The following is an 18,879-nucleotide window of genomic DNA, read 5'->3' on the forward strand; positions in this document are numbered from 1 at the left end:
AGATACTATACACAGGACCGGCTCAACCATGGAACCAAGTGGGACCCAGGCAGCACTTCAGTGGCTTAGTCAGTCACTGTCAGACCAAGACCATTATGCAAAAAGACACTGGGGTGTGATTCAAGGAGGGACAAGTGCATCTCTGCCCTAACTTCCTTCCAACTTATTGCACAATTGTGCATATTCATAAGCATTGGTTGCATGCAGGTAGGCAGGTTTAGTAAGGTCAGTGGCCAGGCTAGTCGGTTGATATGCTAATCAGTAATGTTTCTATGTGGGGGGTGTCATTGCATTTTTAGACCCAGACAGGACAATTTCTTGAGCCTGCCCTGACTATACATGTTGTTTTCAATGAAAACCCCTACAGTTGCCCACATTTCTGGCTATATATTTGTATATTTAAAGAGATACAGAAATAACATTTATAAAATGTAAAATTTTCCAAAGAAAAGCCTAGGTTAAAAAGTTAAAGGCACATTTAACACTAAATAAATGCTAGATAGAATGATTTGTTCAAGGCAAAGATTAGCCTGAGAATATTTTACAGATGCATTTTTTTTTAAATGATATTAGTTGTTTGAATATTGAAAAATAAAAAATTAAGTGTAAAGTTGAACCTGACGATTAAAAACTCGCCGGCATGGAGAGAAATCACACAAAAACTTTGGGATATTTTTAGACCTTATATTGTAATATAGGAGTCTCTCCTTCACATAAAGAAAACTACATAGTGACAATTAAACATCTTTCAAGATAAAATTTGTATTTCTAAATTATTTTTTTTAGAAGCCTCATCATTCTGATGAGATTTTTTAGATCATCTCACCTGATCTGAGAGCTTTAGATCACTGGGCCCTTAGTGTCCATAAATAAATGGTTGTAACCTAGGTTTTCTTCTCTGCTAAGGCCAATAAGGTAAAGTTATAAATGGGTCACTAGCTTGTGTAACCAATGACTGTGCGCCATATAAAAGTGTCTGCATATCCACTATTATCAGGAATTGAAATCTGACAAAAGGGACATAATAAAAAATGCAAAGATGTTTTTTACAACATATAATTAAACTTTGAATTTAAAAAATCAGAAAGTGTTTGCTGTCTCTTTAAAAAGTTTGTAAATAAAAATCTAGGACTGAGCAAGAGGAAGTGCAAATTTAATAACATGCCTTCAAATTTGGTCTAAAATTGATTTTCATTTTTTAAGCTGAACTCCAGCAATTTCTTTTAGTAATGTTCACATCAAAAAGCCCATTTAACGCAACAGATTATTTCTTTCCTACAGATTTTCTTCTCTTGTTTTGGGGAACAAAAGTGGCTTATTTAAAGATGGTTGAATGGCACCTGAGGTGGTGATTATCTGATGGTTACCAAACTCCTGCTGTACCATCAAAATAGAGAACTCAGGGGTATAATGATTTGTATTTAAGTTATTCTTCACTGTCAAAGACAAAAAGTACTCAGAATGTGTCTGGGGCCTCCCATTGTGCCACTAGAATACAAATATTATATTTTCTGCACAATACTTTGGAAATTATCCAGATTTTTCATGGCTCCCAAAATCCCAACTTAATATTAACATTGCAAGGTCTGGTTTAAATATTTATCATGAAAAACAAACTATGTCAAATACAGTAGGCATATTGTAGAATGTAATAAAGTAACTTGGAAAGTATTTTCTACATCATTGTTTTAAATTATTTCAGATTCTTGTGTAAGCTGCATATTGAATATATTTTTATGTACATAATGCAGTTGTTTTCTGTGCTATGGTGCAGTCTGCTTATTTTTTAGTTAGGTTGGCAGAATATTTATTGACAGGTAACAGCAAATACTACTTTTAAATAACTTATTCAATTAAAAACTTCCAATAGCCATTGCATTTAGATCTATAGGTATCATGCAGCTATAATTGTTAAGAATAGCCTAGATTATGAGTGGAGCACTGATTGATCAATCTCCTGTAAACGGGCAAATTTGCCCGTTTCTAGCCACTTAATAAATAATCAGCTATTACAATAGGGTAGCAATTAGTGCCTATAAAATTAACCAAAGGTCAGATCAATGGTTAATTTTATAAATGTGCCCCAAATGCCCCCAAAATACAGTGTAGTGTATTTTATTAAAAAATAAAAATAGAGGGGGAGACGGAGCCGGCCACGGACCAGCATGGCCGCACTGTGTTAGAGCTCCGATAACGATCTCTCTTAAGGGCAATATAATGATGGCTTCAACCACAAAAAAAGTTCATAACTACTCAGTCTGCCATACCAGACTACAGAAGATCCGGAGAATCTGTTAAATCATCGATCACGCACACCATAAGACTGCACCACACTGCGGCATACTAAATGCACGCTCAAGTTTCGGGTAACACGGAGGAAACCGGATCGATCAGCACTCGCATCGAGACTCTGAGGAGGGATCCACTATACAGCAGGAGTAGGAGAGCAGAGACACTTGGCTCCGGAGGTCTGAAAACAAAAGCAGCAGAAAGCGGAGAGTCCACAGAGCTCTCTGGAAGAACCGCCGAGGCCTGAAGACATATATCAGGGCTGAATATTACAGCAGTGACACGACATAAGGTAAAAGTCTTATTACCCTACCAAAGCAGTATGATAAGGGGACTCCTTCACACATTCTCAGAATCGAGCTCATTGACTTTACCTTAAAACAGATATAAATACAGCAAACTCTGATCTAGTAAAATAAGGCCTAAATCGCGCCATTACATCTTGTATTCACACAGTGTAAATCTTATATTAACAAGAACACTAAACTGAACCTGACTAGAACCTAACAACATAAATGGGGTCCAAAAAGCCACTAAGAACAGATAAAATACCCAAAGGTTCTAATTGCACTAGATGAAAACTCAACACCTTTTTTAAAGCTTTAGAACCACAGCAGTCAGAGGAGGCAGAATCCCTTTTTAAAGAAAAAATGGGCAGCTTTTCACAATAAGGAGACGAGCTACCAATTACTAGAGCAGACCTTAATGCATTAACAACAAAAGCAGACCTTAACTCTTTTAAGACCCAAGTCCGCAAAGTAATTAAAGATGCTTTAGAAGAAATTAAAAGTGACATCAATGACTTGGGGAATATAGTACTTCACTTAGAAGAACATACTGAAGAAATCTCAAACTCTACAGATTCTATGGCCATAGACCTGCAGCAACAGAACATGACAATTGTACAATTACAAACACAGGTAGAGGACCTAGACAATATTGGCCGCAGAAGTAACCTGAGGATTTGTGGTATCCCAGAAAAAAGCCTCCCTACACAGCTATCATCATACCTCCAAAACCTGTTTAAGTTCCTCCTAGGAACAGAGAAAGAAGACATCATCTGCCTAGACAGGGCCCATAGAGCCTTAAGGGCAAATCCAGCTGATACTGCCCCGCCACAAGATATTATTTTCTGCTGTCACAAATTTTCAGATAAAGAGCGAATTTTACAAGCTGCAAGGAAAAATCCCCAATAAGGTTTGTGGAGAAGATTCCTTGCAATTATATACACACAGCCCTATTACTTTAGCAAGATGCAAAGAAGCCAGAAACCTCACGCTACACCTACAGGATCTGAATATGCCTTATAGATGGGGCTTTCCATGTTCCGTTAAAGTGACAAAAGATAAAATCATCACCTACAAAGATCCAGAAGATTTGGGCCAGTTTTGCAAACAGTTGGGTATAGCTCAACTATCTCTTCCCAAGCTATTCAACAACAGGCAGGAAGCCCAACCTTTAAATAAAACTGCACCTAAACCTCAACGTTCTGAATGGACAACTATGCCAAACAAGCTAAGAAACACTGCTAAGGCTAATATCACATCAGCAGAGGCTTCTGCTGGCTCAACATGAAGATAATTCGACCAACGGAACTGTTAAGTATCTAGATTGCTAACTCCATCTCTGACTTTTTAGTTGGTGGGAATTACTTATTACACTGATGTTACAGAAGCATTAGTTATTTTGTTGTGAAGAGCTTATTTCCCAGCAGCAATGCCTGAACCAGCAAGCCAGCGCCTAAGAAGGGCTCCAAGAAAACCGTAACAAGTATCATTTCATAAAGAGTTAACTCTTTTTTTTCAGCTTTTAGAAACTATTGCCTAAATACACATTTTTGCTGGCCTCAGCTCTAAGTTTAGGGATAACCAATCCCATTGTCTAATCACCTCTGGAGCCAGACTGCTAATTGATAAGATGAACTTGTAAACTTGTTATCTTAAGTACTGTAATCCTATTGTGGCCTGTCAAAGGACAGTGCTCTCTATCTAAATGTGTGATGGGGGATTTTGTGCTTCCCCCCCCTCTCCCCCTGGGAGTGCCCTGTGTGCATGTAACCTTAATAAAAAGCAGGCTGGGCATCCCAGTCCTGAGTTCTTGTTTGACCCTCAATCGCAGCGTTGACTCGTTTTTGTGGGCAGAAGGGTATCCTAGCTGTACTACAGCTAAGGGAGATTATTATAGAATACTATGGAAAGCAGCTTCTCCCCTCTTTAGCAATAGGGATCCAGGCTACTAAGCGGTCCATCTCTCAGCGAGACTAAGGGTAACCGTAACATTTGGCGGCAGCGGCGGGATTTTCCTGGATTTCCTAGGAGAGGTACAGAACGGATGGAGAGCGCTTACGAAAAATTGAAGCGTACAACCCTAAAGGATTTACTTGAAAGCAGAGGGGGGTACGCCAGCAACCGGCCGAGGAGAGAGCTGATCGCAGAATTGAACGAACTGGATCAGAGCTTCACAATGGCGGAAACACCGACCACGATTAGTGATGAAAAAACCAGGATTGTTCGGGAAAGGCTCTCATTATACGGGCCGAACCCCTCCATGGAATTGGTACAGCAGTTGATGGCGGAGGCGGACGAGGATATACGAGAGACTCGAGCCCACGAACTCAACCTAGCGAACGCACACCGCAATGCTGTAGCCCCGCAGGTAATAATCCCTGTCGAAAATGCTGGGAGGCCCAAGATACCCTATACGGCATTTCGACCCTTTCTAGAGAGCGAGACAGGGATTGATGAATATTTGGCGGACTTCGAAAGGCAATGTGCCCTGCACCAGATTCCCAACAGAGAGTGGCCCACGATATTGTCTGGGAAACTATCCGGGCGAGCCCTGGAAGCCTTTCGTACTCTGGGTGCTAAGGAAGTGACACAGTATGAGCTAGTTAAGGAGACACTGTTGCGACGGTACGCTGTAACTCCGGACACGTATCGCCGACAGTTTCGGGGCACGGAAAAGAAGCCTAACGATACCCATATGGAATGGGTGCACCGAATGCGGAGAGCGGCAAATCACTGGCTGAGCGGAAGTAAAGCGGTGACTGGGGAGGAAATTTTACAATTGTTTCTCTTAGAACATTTTTATAATGGCATGGAACAGCAAGGGAAGGAATGGCTGCGAGACAGGCGGCCTTCTACCTTAGAAGAAGCAGCCAAATTGGCCGATGAACATTATGACTCCCGTCTTCACGAACCCATGAACTACCGAGCTCCAGCACGGGTCGAACCCAGAGAGGTTTACCGTGCACCCCCTTGTGCTGAATTCCGAGCCCCGGTGCCCACAGGGCCCGTCCGACACTCAGGACCACCCAATAACAGCTCTGAGCGTCACAGACCGACTTGCCACCGATGCAAGCAACCAGGGCATTTCATGGCTAGCTGCCCCCTTAATACGCACCATACACCCAGGAATTACAATTACCCCTCTGGGTCCTATCGTCCGGCCCGGGCCCTCTGTGTTAACCAAGAGGCCCCTATGGAGGGATATGTGGGGCCGCTTCACAAGGCAGACCCTGTATATGCTGCCTCAGATAACCGCCAGCACCATCGGCAGAGGGTATGGCTCGAGGGGCGATCTACCGAGGGATTGCGAGACACAGGGGCTACTATCACGCTGGTACAGAGTCATTTGGTGCCAGAGCACAAGCGATCCGGACAGACTGTGGCCGTTAGAGTGGCGGGGGGGGATGTGTACAAAATTCCAACAGCTAAAGTGCATCTTGATTGGGGAGCGGGAAAGGGGGCTGTGAACGTGGGCCTAATGGATAATTTACCTGCCGCAGTACTACTGGGCAACGATTTGGGCCCCATGACTTCTGCCTATGCTCCAGTATGCAACAACGAGGCGGACCCAGTGACTACACGGGCCCAAGCCCGGACAGAGCGAGAGCTCTCACCAGTGCGGGAGACACAGGTAAGACCTACCCCGACCTTGCCTGACAGGTTAGGCCCCATACCCTGGGACACCCCAGATGCTTTCGAGGCAGAGTCTAAGACTGACCCGACCTTACAAAAGTACCGGGAACGAGCAGAGACCGGAGGGGGCGGGGCAGATAACGAAACATTCTTATGGGAAAAAGGGAAACTATACCGCTGGACAGAGAAAAGGGGACAGCGTAGGCGACAGCTGGTAGTGCCCCACAAATACCGTCAAGAAATCCTCAAAATAGGCCACGACATCCCCTTAGCAGGCCACCTAGCCGTTACCCGTACCCTACACCGCATTACTCACACGTTCTTTTGGCCAGGGGTGCACGCTGACGTTAGAACTTACTGTAACACCTGCGATGTGTGTCAACGAGTAGGAAGGCGAGGCGATCACCCTAAAGCCCAGCTAGTAAATATGCCCATTGTAGAGGAACCCTTCAGCCGGGTTGCTATTGACCTAGTGGGACCACTGGCTACCCCTAGTCCCTCCGGTAAGCGCTACATTCTTACCGTAGTGGACTACGCTACCAGGTACCCAGAGGCTGTCGCCCTATCCAACATACAAGCGGATACGGTAGCGAATGCACTAGTACAGGTGTTCTCCCGGGTAGGATTTCCAAAAGAAATCCTATCCGACCGAGGCACCCAATTTACGGCTGAATTAACCCAACAACTCTGGCAGGTTTGCAAAATTAAGTCCCTCCTGAGCTCCCCATACCACCCCCAGACGAACGGGCTGTGTGAGAGGTTCAATGGGACCCTCAAGCAAATGCTCAAGACGTTCACTCAGGAATACCGAGACTGGGAACGCTTCCTGCCGCACCTCCTATTTGCTTATCGGGAGGTGCCCCAGGAAACGACAGGGTTCTCTCCCTTCGAGTTGCTCTACGGAAGAAAGGTACGGGGACCCCTAAACCTGATCCGGGAGCACTGGGAGGGAGAGATGGAGGCTGACGGTGTCCCCATTGTGCCATACGTGCTGGAACTCAGGGACCGAATGGAGCAATTAGCCAAATCCGTGCGGGCTAATCTCCAGTTGGCCCAGAGAAGACAGAAAGTATGGTACGATCGGGGGGCCCGAAAGAGAATCTTCACCATAGGACAAAAGGTGTTAGTACTTAAGCCGGTGAAGACAGACAAATTGCAGGCGTCCTGGCAGGGTCCCTACCAGATCGTAGAGAAAAGGGGAGACACCACTTATGTGATAGCTAGCTGCCATGACAACAATCTTAGAAAGACATTCCATGTAAACATGCTCAAGGAATATTTTGAGCGACCAGAGAACGTGACGGCCGTATGTTGTTCCCCTCAGGAAGACCCCGACAGTTTACCCATTCCAGACCTATTAGAAAAGAGTCTCCCCACAGGTATAGTGGCGCAGGTTCAGATAGGGGACCGACTTAGCCCCACTGAAAGGGAGCAGCTCAACCAACTCCTCCAGTCCAAACACCTCACCTTCTCCCCGAAGCCAGGGTACACTACTTTAACCACCCACCAGGTAGATACTCCGGGACAAGCTCCCTTGCGCCAGGCTCCGTACCGAATCCCCGAAGCAGTTAGGACAGGAATGAAGAAGGAGATCGATGAGATGCTCCAGCTCAGGGTAATTGAGCCCTCCGATAGTCCATGGGCCTCCCCAGTTGTCTTGGTGCCCAAGAAAGATGGGACCACCCGGTTCTGTGTAGACTATCGGAGGCTCAATGAAAATACCGTGACGGACGCTTACCCTATGCCCAGGGTAGACGAGCTACTCGATCGTATAGCCAGGGGAAATTACCTGACCACTATTGACCTCTGCAAAGGTTACTGGCAGATTCCCCTGGCCCCGGAGGCTATCCCCAAGTCGGCATTCGTCACCCCATTCGGCTTATATCAGTTTAGGGTAATGCTGTTTGGGATGAAGAATGCCCCAGCTACATTCCAGCGCTTGGTGGATAGGCTCCTGGATGGCTTCCAGAGTTTTGCTTGCGCCTACCTGGATGACATAGCGATCCACAGTGAGTCCTGGGAGGACCACTTAGCTCATGTGGGAATGGTTCTGGATCAGATCCGGGCTGCTGGCCTGACTCTGAAGCCAGAAAAATGCCACTTTGGGATGGCCGAGGTACAGTACCTGGGTCACCAGGTGGGGTGTGGAAAGCAGCGACCAGAGCCGGCCAAAATAGAAGCTGTCGCCAATTGGCCCACCCCCATCACTAAGACTCAGGTCCTAGCCTTCCTGGGCACGGCAGGGTACTATAGACGGTTCGTACCAGACTACAGCACACTTGCCAAACCCCTGACTGACTTGACCAAGAAGAACTTACCTCGACAGGTCCTGTGGTCTCCCCACTGTGAAACGGCTTTCCAGGCTCTCAAAAATGCTCTAATTAACGCTCCTGTCTTGGCGGCCCCAGCCCTTAACAAACGTTTTATCGTCCATACAGACGCTTCCATGTTCGGGCTGGGAGCTGTCCTCAGCCAAGTAGGCGAAGATGGAGGGGAGCATCCAGTTGCCTACATCAGCCGGAAGCTCCTGCCCCGCGAAGTCAGCTATGCAGCGGTCGAAAAGGAGTGTTTGGCTTTGGTGTGGGCATTAAAGAAATTGACTCCCTATTTATATGGTCAGGAGTTCACTCTGGTCACCGACCATAACCCGTTGGTGTGGCTGAACCGGGTCTCTGGAGATAACGGCAGGCTATTACGTTGGAGCTTATCGTTGCAACCCTTCAATTTCACCATTACTTACAGACCTGGGAAACAGAATGGCAACGCCGACGGGTTGTCCAGACAAACAGACCTCAGCCCCGCATAACCAGCGGTCTGGACAGCCTTAGTCTGCCCCGAAAAGGGGTCAGACCGTGTCTGCCAGAGTGTTCCACAGAAAGGGAGCACTGTTACAGAAGCATTAGTTATTTTGTTGTGAAGAGCTTATTTCCCAGCAGCAATGCCTGAACCAGCAAGCCAGCGCCTAAGAAGGGCTCCAAGAAAACCGTAACAAGTATCATTTCATAAAGAGTTAACTCTTTTTTTTCAGCTTTTAGAAACTATTGCCTAAATACACATTTTTGCTGGCCTCAGCTCTAAGTTTAGGGATAACCAATCCCATTGTCTAATCACCTCTGGAGCCAGACTGCTAATTGATAAGATGAACTTGTAAACTTGTTATCTTAAGTACTGTAATCCTATTGTGGCCTGTCAAAGGACAGTGCTCTCTATCTAAATGTGTGATGGGGGATTTTGTGCTTCCCCCCCTCTCCCCCTGGGAGTGCCCTGTGTGCATGTAACCTTAATAAAAAGCAGGCTGGGCATCCCAGTCCTGAGTTCTTGTTTGACCCTCAATCGCAGCGTTGACTCGTTTTTGTGGGCAGAAGGGTATCCTAGCTGTACTACAGCTAAGGGAGATTATTCTATATTTGCGAGACTCATATAGAATACTATGGAAAGCAGCTTCTCCCCTCTTTAGCAATAGGGATCCAGGCTACTAAGCGGTCCATCTCTCAGCGAGACTAAGGGTAACCGTAACAACTGACATTGATAGTAACTTTTTCTAAACGTATCACTCTCTGTTTGCCCGATGAGAGAGACCTGGTATATTGAATTGCTAATTTTCCCCCACTTATGAGTAGGCATTTAATTACTCCCTACAGAGGGTGTACCTTTTTTATGCTAGGACATTTTGTTATTTGTTATGGTTATTATACTTGCTTGTTCATGTTTTGTTTATGCTCACTCTTCTCAGATCATTAAGCCGAAACAACATTCTAGCAAATTGTCAATTGATATTATCTGTTGTTGTCTCTTCCATTTACATGGGTACTACACTACTATGACATGCATGATGACCACGCCAAGACTACGGACAGATGAGATCTTTGCTTCCCTCTTAGTTTACCCTCATGCAGAACACTAAGTTGTCCATAACGTAGAATCCAAAAGGCCTTAACTCTCCCACAAAGAGATCAATTGCATTTAAAAGCTTCACTAAACACCGGGATTCCATAATATTTTTACAAGAGACACAATTCTTATTAAACTCGTAACCTAGTTTTAAATCTAGAGATTTTCCAACTGTTTTCTTTTCATCCCCACACTATTAAAAAGAACAGAGTAGGTATTCTCATGCACAAAAATCTTCATTTCCAATTGTTCAACAAGGTGGCAGACACAGAAGGTAGAATTCTGATCATTGTAGGCCTTCTTTTTCACAAACCGATTACATTGGTTAACGTGCATGCCCCAAATTCACGTAGGCACAAATTTAACAGGCACCTCTTTTCCCTAGTTCTAGAACACAAAAAAGGGACTCTAATCCTTGGAGGGGATTTAAATATCACTCTTCAGGCTCCACACTGCCAGGGTATCTCGGAATGTCAGTAGATTATATATCTATCTATATATATATATATATATATATATATAGATAAAATAAGTATGCAATCTATCAAAAAAATCATAAATTTGAGCATGCTTAATACCTGGATACATACTGTGTATTGAAATTCTGAGGTCAGACATGAGATGCCTTGCTGATTACACATCAGAATTCAGCTCAGACCCCCTCCTCACTCAATATGCTAAATGATACATTTGTTCAATACATTTGCTCAATTAGTGAAGGCAGTTCATTTCAAAGATATTTTCTGTCTATAATGACCTCTTTGAATCTTAAAGGGCCAGTAAACCTAGAAAATATATAATTCTGCACATAGTGCAGAATTATATAAGATCATATTAGTGCTAGCTTTATATAACATAATATTGCCGGTGAATTTTTATTAAAAAAGAGGGTTTTTCAGACCCGCCCTCTGTGCGCTACTGAGCAGGTCTGGTTTTCCCTCTGAGCGCATCTGGGCAGCTGTCTAGTCACAGCCCACCCTGACCGTGCCATTACACACAATGTAGCTCGCTCCCGCTGTCAGACAGAGCAAGAGCAAGCTACATTGAGTGTAATGGCGTGGTCGGACCAGGCTGTGAATAGACAGCTGCCCAGATGTGCTCAGAGGGAAAACCAGACCCGCTCAATAGAGCACAGAGGGTGGGTCTGAAAAACACTCTTTTTTTAATAAAAATTCACCGGCAATATTATGTTATATAAAGCTAGCACTGATATAATGTTATATAACTCTGCACTATGTGCAGAATTATATAACATTATTTTCTAGGTTTACTGGCCCTTTAAGTATATGCACACAAAAAAAAAAAATTATGAGGGGGAACTACTTTATATACTAAGTGTTAAGTAGCCCATACTGAGTTCAAACCCATGAATTTCAGAAGTTATGTCACCGTGAAATAGTGAAAAGTCTTTTAAAACATTTTTAACCCTGTGAGTGCAGAAAACATATAAGAATGCAAATCTTGATTTTAAAAGGGGAAAATAGAGCTTCATATAAAATGAATTGTGTAATTTTCTAATGTTTCCTTGATACTCAGACTGTCCAAGTAAATTGCATAAATGTGTATTTGTGGATCTAAGAAGAAATGCCTAACAGTAGCATATTAGATAAATATTTGCTGAATTTAATAAGTAACCATATAGTCAATTTAAAATGTCCAATTTATTTCAAAATTAATAACATTCTTTTTATTTTTCAGGCATCTGACATGTGCATATGTAATTTTTGCTGTAAACTACATCATATGTTTTATACACTCAGCAAGAGATGTGCTGAATGTGAAATGTGCTGCATTTGTATTAATATGGGATAATAATCAAATGCAACTTTAAAGGCATCTTCTAAAATATTATGAGTAGAATTGTATGGAAGTATACCTCAGATAGATATATTATATAGATTTAAGGTTATGCATAGACCTGGTATCTGAATGTATAGGAAGTATATATATATATATATATATATATTTACAAATAGTTCTGGGTACATGCACTCTCACCACCCTTCCACAACTGCCAGGGTGCTATCAAGGAGTATATAGTAGCAAATGAATCAAAGCATTCTCTGGTCTTCTGACATCAAACTTGAAAAAAATTATTGAGTGAAGTTTCAGGACCTATAGCGTCCCTTCTTCTGACAAACACAAAGTGCAAATAAACAAACTTATAAAGGCCTAACAATCCCTCCCCCAAACAGCCTCCAATCACAGGAGAACGTGTGCAAAACTAAGATTAAACCATTATAAATGTTTAGAAATATATACTATACAAAATAGTGACCATACACATTAATGTGTATTTAATGAAATGTGAATAACAAACACTAAGTGATATTCATTAGTGTGAACAAATAAATGTGATAGAATAGTGTTAAAGCACTGATCATACTACTTAATTCATATCCAAAACCGCACCCTGTCCCCTCTGTGATGAATGGAATATTCCACAGCAATTATCTTCATAACATGAAAAAACCGCCCCTTACCCTTGTTAGGTTTAGCAATCACCATCACCATGGTAGCGGTACTGACTACAGAACATAGCAATTCAGACGATCCACACAATAACAGTGATCGATCACACATAGCTAACTTCCCACCATCTGATCTAGCATTCAGTATATATCTGTCAATAACTTGTCACGGAATAGATCAAACATATATAGCACCTAAGCGAACCGGAATCGTCCTATGTCAATACCTCATAGCAAGACTACACACGCCCTAGTCGCATACTGATAGGCTATCCCAGTCACACCTCCCTAACAATTGAATAGAGAAAAAGGGGGGTTCAATGGCACTACCGTGTGATGTGATGCACTATGACTGTACCCTCATGGTATTAAATAGCTTGTATGCTAAATTACAACTGGGGTTAGTGGTGCTGTGTATTAAATCAATAGTTAGACACAAAAGAAAAATGGGAAGAGTCCCATTCTAGAATACACTTGTAGCACTCATTATAGGCATAGGATTTAGATAATATTCGAACTTAGAAATGATCAACAAAGGAAAACTCAAGGTCTCAGGTCTAAATAAAACATACCTTTTATTAAATAGGAGTTTTAAAATTAAGGGATGTGCAACTTAAAAACAGTTGCTCTCACTAGGTTGATATAGTACCTATCTGTCAAAAATAGTGGTTCCAGAAGTTCAAATGCATAAATATTATATGTGAACCTAAATGGATCTCTAAATATAGTTGATCCAAGTCACATATAAGCTGCACTGAGTAGGCAGTAGTAACACTTATGAACCTCGTGGATTATGAGAGTCTGTGGACTATTGGTACAGGTCACTAATATCAATAAGATTAGTTCATTCTAAAAAAGTATTTAAAGATCAGTATATATGTTGGACATACTAAGGTATCCTCAAAGGTAATAGTGATTAGAATGTTGGCTGTGTACTTGGGTATCACATTGTAGTGTGTTGGTGCATACTTGGATATGCCAACGTTACTTGGCCGTAGGATGGTTATGTAAATACTGATAACTGTATATTAAAAATATATTTGCAAATTGCTGGATAGTATCCCTGTTACCAAGTTTTTCTATGTAATTACTTGAACACCTGTTAATTCTTAGCGGTCTGGCACATGCATATAGTTCTATACCAGAGGTGTTTCCACCACTTGTGAATGCTATGCAGGGTTAATACAATCCTGAGTTGTTGAGTGAATATGGTAAAGATAGATTTTACAAGACCTGCATAAGCATAAGTTTAACTCCTAAGGGTATAGTGTTGGTTTATGAATTAGATTGTCTTCCACTATGCAGTTCTAATCAAATTTAAACACAAACGTATAAAGATCCCAATAGCATACTCTCTGTATATAAACCTAGTCAATTCGTATTGTTTTAATGTAACTTATGTCTTTACGATTGACTATAGATTTGAAGTAGCAGTAACACTACAGCATTGAGAGTTCTCTTAAATACTTTGTTTGACTGCAAAGTTGAGGCAGCTGAATTTTTATTCAAATGATAGCTGCACGTACGCCAGGGGTTAATGCTTAGTTTAGCCAGTTAACCGCCAGACCCAGATTAATGTGAGTCAGCGTATTAACAGGTTCTAATATTGTCCCTTCAATTACCCTTAAGGTGTATGGTTATTTTTATACCATTTAGTATCATTTAGTCATAGCATATCAGTATGTCAAATAATGGGGAAAAGTAGTGCGCTCCCCATGTACGGTTAACTTAGTGACCGCAAGTACAATTCAGCTAGTGTTGTCATATAGATACCCAAAAGTAATCCTCAACTGATCTGGGATACCATCTGAGGTATCCGATAATTATGAACTAAGGCTAAATAATCCTAGATAGAGCAAGCCCTAACATACACAGGAGCTCCCTGACTCCTCACCAGTACCCTAACATGTTTCGCCGTTCTCACGGCTTTCTCAAAGGGGGGTGTGTGCGCGCGTCGCGCTTGGATTGGCTTTTTATGTGCAAGGAAGCTGTAAGTACCCTCCCCCATCTGTGATGTCAGATGGTCATGTGACTTAAAGCCGATAATAGTCCTAAACAGGTACTCCGATCTTGCAAGTATAGATTGTGTTTGGATTGCATGAAATAAGAGTACTTATATTGATATGATTATTAGTTTAATATTTATTCATGTATATATATTGTTTAACCCTAATATTTAAATTAATGATGAATATGTGTGAACATCGTACAATCATGCATGAGAGATGACTGAATAAACTTGACAAGCTTACTGCTCATAGTGGTGAAGTGGCATATTAAAGGGTGCTTGTGAGTGTATTTCTGCATCAAACCTAACTACAGTAATTTTGATGCACATGTATAAAGTGATGCGTGTTGGAGGATTTGGGAAACACATTATAGATAATAACAATAACACATGTGAATTGGGGAAAGAGTGCTCATGGAGTTTTTAATTATCATATAAGGTTCAAATATCTAAATTCTCTCAAACATAATAGGTGATTGGAGGTGTGCTAGTGTAGCCTGACCAAGTAAGGTTAAGCCCTAGCAAATAGTGTAAGGTGAAAAATTATTGTCAAAATGCATGATTGCAATTTTGGGTAAGATTTAGTAAAAACTTTGTGAATATATATCAAAAGTAACAGTGCACCGCTAGTGCAAACTGTGTAATATGTGCTAGAAAAGTTTCTAATTTGTGTGCCGGTTAACTTGTCACTCTTAAAAATAAATATTTATTTCCTCATGTGTGTACTTTTTCTTTTGAGATATGCACATATTTTTGATTTATGGCCCTCGCACTTAAGGGGCCATTATCTACACTTGATGTGTTATACATGAATTTCAGATTAGTATTGATGCTATACTCTTACTTTATCCTATTATTTCTGAATTCACATATTGAATATTATTTGTTTGTTATTGTATTGTGATTGATTCATACAATCCTTATGTTCTCGCAAGATAAGATGCTGATATGTTCAGCATAGCATACTGTTTGGCGTCATATGACCTATTGTTCACAAATAGTGAACAAAATTATTGTATTCATTTAACACATACGGATGAACAGAATTGAGCAGAAAGATCCATCTTGTTTCTGCTCTGAGGAGTGCCTTTTCTTGGTTTCCTCCTCTTATTCCTAGGTTAACTTTCTGTAATCCAAAACACTGTAAATCTGATTGTTTGGATTTGTGTACTTGTAGAAAATGCCTGGCGACTGAGGTAATGGATTTATCTGCATCTTTGTCTTTTTGGGCATTTTTGATGTTCCTCAGGTGTTCTTGTAGTCTGGTTCTGAGCTTTCTGGTGGTCATACCCACATAGAATAAATTACATTTACATGTCAGAGCATAGATAACCCCTTCTGTATGGCAGTTGATGTGTGCATTAACTTTGTGTATCTTACCAAATCTGTCAGTTATTGTATTTGTTTTTTTCACGTAGCTGCAAGTACTGCAAGTACCACATCTAAAGGTTCCCTGCTTTAGTTTTGTTTTTGTCCTTTCTCCAGAGAAATGGCTCGGGCTGATCATATCTTTAAGGTTTCGTGCCCTTTTAAACCCTACAGCTAGCTTATCATCCAGTATATTTTTCAAAATAGGATCAGCTTTCAGGATGTGCCAATTATCTTGCAGGATTTTGATCACTTTTTTAGTTTGAGGGTTATGAGTGGTAATGAATCTAACTGTTTCAACAGATTTGCTGTTAGTTTTTTTGTTCAATAATTCTTGTCGGGGGGTATGTCTTGCTCTGTATTCAGCCTTTTTTAAGGATCTCTTGCTATAGCCACGCTGTACCAATCTGTCTTTTAATTCTTTGGCTCTACATCTGTAATTTTCCTCGCTTGAGCAGTTGCGTTTGATTCGCAAAAACTCTCCTGTGGGTAGCGATTTGGTGGTGCTTGGAGCATGGGCACTGGTGTGGTGGAGAATGCTGTTAGTTGCCGTGGGTTTTCTGTACAGGTCGGTATTAATAGTTCCTTCCTGGTTTATGTTAATTTTTAGATCCAAGAATGTAATTTCAGTCTGGCTAGTTTCATATGTCAGTTTAATATTGACATTATTGATGTTCAGAATACGCATGAACTTATCCAGATCCGACTTATTGCCCTCCCATAGGAAGAGCACGTCGTCTATGTACCGTAGCCACATTGGTATATGTGACATATAGCTGGAATACTGATCTGAAAATACTGTGTTTTGTTCCCACCATCCTAAGAACAAGTTAGCATATGTGGGGGCACATGATGTGCCCATCGCCGTGCCTCTGACTTGCAGGTAAAATCCATGATTGAACGTGAAGTAATTATGATGAAGAACAAAGCTTAATAGGTTAAGAATAAATTCATTGTGAGAGAGGTCTTCACTTGATCCCATATTTAGAAAACTCTTGATTGCTTTTAGTCCTAGATCATGATTAATGCTTGTATAAAGCGATTCAACATCAGCTGTTACTAACCAAGTGTTGGGTTTCACATGCAGATGTTCAAGATGTTTTAGTACATCCGGTGTATCCTGAACGTATGACGGTAGTTGTGATAGGTATTCTCTCAACCTATAGTCTATGTATTTGCTGACTTTTTCAGTAATACAGTTGATTAAAACTATTTTTATGTGTTCCTAATAAAAGGTATGTTTTATTTAGACCTGAGACCTTGAGTTTTCCTTTGTTGATCATTTTTAAGTTCGAATATTATCTAAATCCTATGCCTATAATGAGTGCTACAAGTGTATTCTAGAATGGGACTCTTCCCATTTTTCTTTTGTGTCTCCCTAACAATTGGTCTGAAAAATCAAATCACAACAATTGTATATATATCATCTAGCCTACACTCTGCCATCTCTTTATTGCAACTACCACAGTAATCATCTGACGCTTGTCTAGAGGGCTCATCTCACTGATTTTACGCAAATCACCTAAGGAAATGAATATCACTTAGTGTTTGTTATTCACATTTCATTATATACACATTAATGTGTATGGTCACTATTTTGTATAGTATAAATTTCTAAACATTTATAATGGTTTAGTCGTAGTTTTGCACACATTCTCCTGTGATTGGAGGCTGTTTGGGGGAGGGATTGTTAGGCCTTTATAAGTCTGCTTATTTGCACTTTGTGTTCGTCAGAAGAAGGGGCGCTATAGGTCCCGAAACGTCACTCAATACATTTTTTCAAGTTGGATGTCAGAAGACCAGAAAGTGCTTTGATTCATTTGCTACTATATATATATATATATATATATATATATATATATATATATATATATATATATATATATATATATATATATATATATATATATATTTGTAGAGATATTACAAGTGGAATATACTCATATTTAGTCTTGAAATACTCAGGGTAAATAGTATGACATAATCCAATACACATGGAACATGTGGTTTGTTGATACCAGAAATTAAAGGATATTTAATAAATATTTTAAGGTGAGATATTTAAACTGCAGTAGTATTGATGATGAGACTGCATTTCTGTTTGTCTGCTGCCATCTAGTGGTTTATGCAAGAATTACAACCAAAGGGAATTATAGTATCAAATAACCATATGTTCCCAGTAAGCCAATAAGAGATGTTCAGCTCTGGAGGGCCTATCACAGACAGCACTGTGGAGCGTATCCGAAAGGTTCACTAATGATTAGAATAAAAAGGGGTGGGTTGTATCACGCGATGTAGCCTCATGCAAGAGGATAGAAATGGTCTTGGTCTTTTGCGTGTTAAAATTTTGACTGGTAACCTAGCTGCCCTTTTGGGACGCAGTCACTATAAGCGAAATTGGGCTACCTTTTCTTATCCATATTGCAAAATACTTTGCTTATTTATGAGGTGAACTGGACTTATCTGAAAAAGCTGAAACTTCAATTTGGTTTTATCTTATAACGTATAAAGGGTTGTTTCATACTTTTATATTTAAATCAAAGGTATTCTATAGCTATAGTTTAATTGAAGCTGGTGATTTAAAAGGGCACTTTGTATTTTAAGTTCATGTTCATAATCCTGTGTATGTTATTATTGTAAGTAAACCTCTCTGGTGTTTATTAAGTTATTTGCAGCTATTGTGAGATATTTCAAAATTGGTTATTGTATTTATATATCTGATTGTGGTAAATTAAACAGAGTAAGCTTGTAATCCATATTGGGCATTGAATTAGTTATTGGCTAATTATAGATGATTCTAGTATTTTATTGTGATATTTTTATGTGATTCATTGTAAGTAAGGTCCATTTTAGAGATATATTTTTGATTTACTTTGTAAAGAATATTATGACAGCATAAGGGTCTATAGTTGATTCATAATCTATTCTAGTT

Source organism: Bombina bombina, chromosome 6 (assembly GCF_027579735.1).
Source record: "Bombina bombina isolate aBomBom1 chromosome 6, aBomBom1.pri, whole genome shotgun sequence".
In the NCBI taxonomy this organism is placed as follows: Eukaryota; Metazoa; Chordata; class Amphibia; order Anura; family Bombinatoridae; genus Bombina; species Bombina bombina.